Genomic DNA, 4,764 nt, shown 5'->3' with positions numbered 1-4,764 from the left:
TGATTTTTGGATATTATTTTGTGCGCGCGCACATCAAGGAGAAATTGCAACCTATGCGTATGCACAGACTTGTGCGCACGCACACGTTGGGAATGCCAGTCTGTTGGGGCGCTAGCATACCTTGTACGAGCGCACAGACCTTATAAATTTTGGTACCTGTGCATACGCACCCCCCTGTGCGTGCTTGCGCACACTTTCAAAATCTTCCTGGGCGTGCGCATGCACACGCCCTGTTTCATAATTTTAAACTTTGTTTTCAACTATTTCACCTTCCCGACAAGGTTGTAAGCTTCTATAACACCATTTCAAGACTCTTGGGCTTATTTTTAGAGCATTAATATATGGGAAATGTCCTAGGGGTTTAAGTTGGGTTTTTCTTTAAAAAGTTAGCAAACGGAAGTTTAGGTTTCTGGTGTATTGCGGATGAGTTAGTTGAGGGAGAAGGAGAGTGGTGCATATAGTGATTGTTGACAATGAATTGGGAAATTGATGAACTAATGAGCTCGGAATGGAAGTGATGAATTGATGATGGTTATAATGAGTTGAAGACTCAATGAGGAATGATGAACTTTGATATTTGGAAACTGAGTTATGAATGGACAGTGGTTGAAATGAGTCTAGGATTCGGATTGAGATGATGGATCTATGTATACTAAAAGTGTTTTCTAAAACCACTGATATGTTGTTTTTACTGTGATTTTGAGACGCTATGCATCCGGCAGGGATCGTGGTTAATCCCGCCTGTCGAGGTAGCGGCGGCGGCATAAGGACGGTGGTTAATCCCGCTTGCGCTTAGATGTGAGGACGGAGGCAAGAGATCCCGCTCGCATCCCTTCGGATCTATAGGGCGTGCAGGCGCCGGTACCTGGACAATGATCCGAGCACTATATCTCGGGGGTTCAATATGAGAAAATCCGAAGGGCGACGTCTCTATGGAGATGTGTTGGGTTGGCAGTTGAACCGACAATGTGATATCACAGCCAGTAGGGCAGGCATTCATCATATGCATTTTCTATCTATTTTTATGCTTTGTTTACTTTTAATGGTTTGCTAATTGTATAACATGCCTATTTGCTTACTTGAACTACTTGCTTTATATGCTTCTACTTGTGTTTTACTTGTTTGCATTAACTGTGATTGACTAGTGCTTAGGAGGTTAGGTAGGTGGTGGCGATGGGATCGCACGGAGGTTAGGTTGGCGACGGCTGTGGGATACAACGGTGTTAGTAGCATTAGTTAGAATTTTCCTAAGTTAGATAACCCAGTTTATGGTTTAAGTTCTTTATTTATTTATATCGTTAAGCTTGGATATCAGTATGTGATGTGAAGTTCTAGGATTGCTTTCAGCGTCCCGGGGCCTTACATCTTACATCATTGGGCACTATTACCATACTGAGAACCTCCGGTTCTCATTCCATACTTTGTTGTTATTTTTTAGATGCAGGCCGTAATCTACTTCGGTGAGATTGCGGATATGGTGACAGAGCGGAGCATGGTTTGTTCCTTGTTTATTTCTATTATGCTTTTGTCATAGTATTCTCTCACCTTTTGTATATTTATCTTTATGGCCTTAGATGCTTACTTGAGAGATAGGTTGTATAAACTGTTTTAATTCTAAAACCCTATATATCCCTATTTGTAACTAGTCGGCTTAAACTCCGCAAGCTGCGGCTAGTTTCCTATGTTTATATTACTATATCTATACATTTGTTCTATTCTCTTGCACCTATATCTTGTATCTTGTGCGTTAGTTTCGTGTGAAAGTTTCGCGCTTCTGAAATCCTATTTTTGAGCTCACTCCTTCATCAGGCTTCTAGATTATATTATTTCTTTCTATATATAAATAAGTATAAGCCTTATTATTGTCATAACCTCTGATTAACCTTTGCCTTATGGCTAGAGGTAAAGTTTAGGGTAATTGGGGTGTTACACAAAGCGCTTTTGTTAAAGGGAGGTTAATAAGTGACAATGTTCTTATAGCTCATGAGTTCATGCACTCTCTGAAAAATAAAAGGTATGGAGAGTGGGATTTAGCTCTGAAGCTGGACATGAGCAAAGCATATGACAGGGTGGAATGATCTTTCGTTTGGAATGTCATGAAGAAGTTGGGTTTCTGTAAAAAAATGGTTAGATTGGATTCAGGAATGTGTGATGACGATTTCTTATTCTGTTACTATGGATAGTCAACCTCATGGCTATTTTAAGCCATGTAGAGGGTTGCGACAAGGTGACCCTCTCTCTCCCTTTCTATTTCTATTTTGTGCAGAGGGACTCTCCCATCTGCTCTACAGAGGAGAACAGAGATAGGATATTTCTGGATTGAGACTCAATCACAGATGCTCCCTTTTTATTTTTTGCAGATGACTCTAACCTATTCAGTCGGGGCTCGGAAGGAGATTGTAAGAACTTACTGAGTATTCTACAAGTATATGAAGAAGTCAGTGGACAGGTGGTTAACTTAGATAAATCTTCAGTCTTTTTTAGCAACAACACTCTGATTCAGACTCGGGACCGGTTAGCAGAGATATTACAAGTTCCTCATGTCGGTAATCAGAAAAAATACCTTAGCTTACCTTCGGTTGTTCAGAAATTGAAAAGAGCAACATTTAATTACATAAGAGACAAGGTAAATCAAAAACTACAACACTAGAAGAGAGCTCTCTGGTTTCCGAGTGGCAGAGAGGTTTTGATCAAGGCAATAGCCACAGCGGTTCCATTATACACTTTGAGTTGTTTCAAGCTACCAGGCACTCTAATGGAAGATATATAACGTTCCATGATCAATTTTTGGTGGGGTCAGAAAAGGGACGAAATAAGAATACATTAGATTGGCTGAAAAATTACATGCAGACTGTGGGCTCAAGGAGGACTGAATTTCAAAGATTTAAAGGCCTTCAACCTTGCAATGTTAGCAAAGCAAAGGTGGAGACTTTTAAAGCGGCCAAACTCCCTGATATCAAAGGTGTACAAAAGTAAATACTATAAATACACTGATTTCCTAAAAGCAGAAATAGGGAACAACCCATCATGGGAATGGAAAAGTGTATTAGAAGGAAAAAAAGTTTTAGAAAAAGGCCTACTGTGAAAAATTGGAAGAGGTATCTAGTAAGGATCAGAGAAGATTCTTGGGTCAAGGAATTCACTACAATTACTCCTAATTCTAATGTCAGACTAGAACCGATACCAATTTGGGTTTCAGACCTCATATTACCAAACAGACAATGGAATCAGAGTAAAATCAGAGAATAGTTTAGTCCAGAAATTTCTCAAGCAATTATACAGACCAATATACACAATGGGGAAGATACTGTTACCTGGATGAAGGAAAAGAATGGCTGCTACTCTGTGTCCTTAGGTTACCATATAGCCTTTCAATTCAATTATCCCCCAATTGATTTTCTACCTAAACATTGTAAAATCAAGAAGCTATGGTCAGGAATCTGGAATTTAAAAAGTCAATCGAAGATAAAAACTTGTGTGTGGAAAGTCCTCCATGAAGGATTACCTGTGAAAGTGAAGCTCCACTCAAGAATCCCTTCAATCAGTCCAATTTGTCCTCGGTGCAACGAGCAACAAGAAACGGTGGTACATTGTTTATGGACGTGCTCGGGCTCGAAGGAAGCATGGAGACTAGCTAGACTTCTATCACCGACTCGCAAAGTAGAAACCTAGAAATGGTGGCTTGAATTTCAGAACTTCATCGCAAGAGGCAGTAACACGGTGGAGAAGCAGGAATTGGCAGTTAATCTTACCTAGCAGAACTGGAAAGCTAGGAATCAGTTGATATTAGAGCAGCGAAGGAAGATTCCATGAATATGTCTCGAAGAAGCTTGAAGGACAGCAAGTGAGAGACCAAGAAAATGTTAAATCCCTAAAATTGAGTAACTTATAATAGCACATGTTTTGTCTTTTGGTGGAACTTTTCCTTTTCTCCCTTTTTGTGTGTAGTCCAATTGGACCTTTCTCTTTCTTAAGGAAAATTAACTACCGTTAAGAAAAAAAAGAAGTGTGTTACGGCCTGGCCCAAACCTCATGTGGGCCTACCCGACCCATAGGCTACCCGACCCGAACGGTCGGGTGCGAGGCACTCAACCGCCGACCCGGACACGTGCCCCTACCAGTTCTGCCACAGCTATATGGAGAAATTTCGAGGAAGGTGGGTCTGCTCTTGTGGGACCCACCTCTGACACAGTATATATGTGGAGGGTCCTACCCCTCCCCGAGGTACGTCACATCACTTTATTCCCCTTTTTCGCCTGCACACTCAGTTGACTTGAGCATCGGAGTGTCTTTGCAGGTGACACCCCCTCTCCACATCAAGTACTCAGGAAGTAGGCGGCTCCAGCTCCATCTCCGTAACCCCGAACCTGGCAGGAACCCCACCTTACCACCCAAGGGATCTCCCTGAACGTTCGGTACCCGAGCTACCGAACATTGGCACCGTCTGTGGGGACTACCTAAATGGACATCGTACAGGGTCCAGGGGACCATGGCCGCAGAGCAGGCCTTGAGGGGGCAGCCTCCATCGCTTCTCCCCGGGAGCGGCAGAGGTCCCCCCGCGACGTTCCGAGCCACACTAAGGGCCCAAGAAAGACGCCCTTTTGGGGGAACTGGCGGTGATAGCGCTAGGATAATACTGGAACTGCGCCATAGGGTGTAAAACATGGAGCGCCAGCTGGCAGATCAGGAGCACCATCAACAAACTTCCGACTCCAACTACTCTCCGTCTCCCGAGAGCCGGGGAATAACCTCCCACAGAAGCCG

Source organism: Arachis stenosperma, chromosome 10 (genome assembly GCF_014773155.1).
Source record: "Arachis stenosperma cultivar V10309 chromosome 10, arast.V10309.gnm1.PFL2, whole genome shotgun sequence".
Classification (NCBI taxonomy): domain Eukaryota; kingdom Viridiplantae; phylum Streptophyta; class Magnoliopsida; order Fabales; family Fabaceae; genus Arachis; species Arachis stenosperma.
This window is presented reverse-complemented; position numbering follows the sequence as displayed.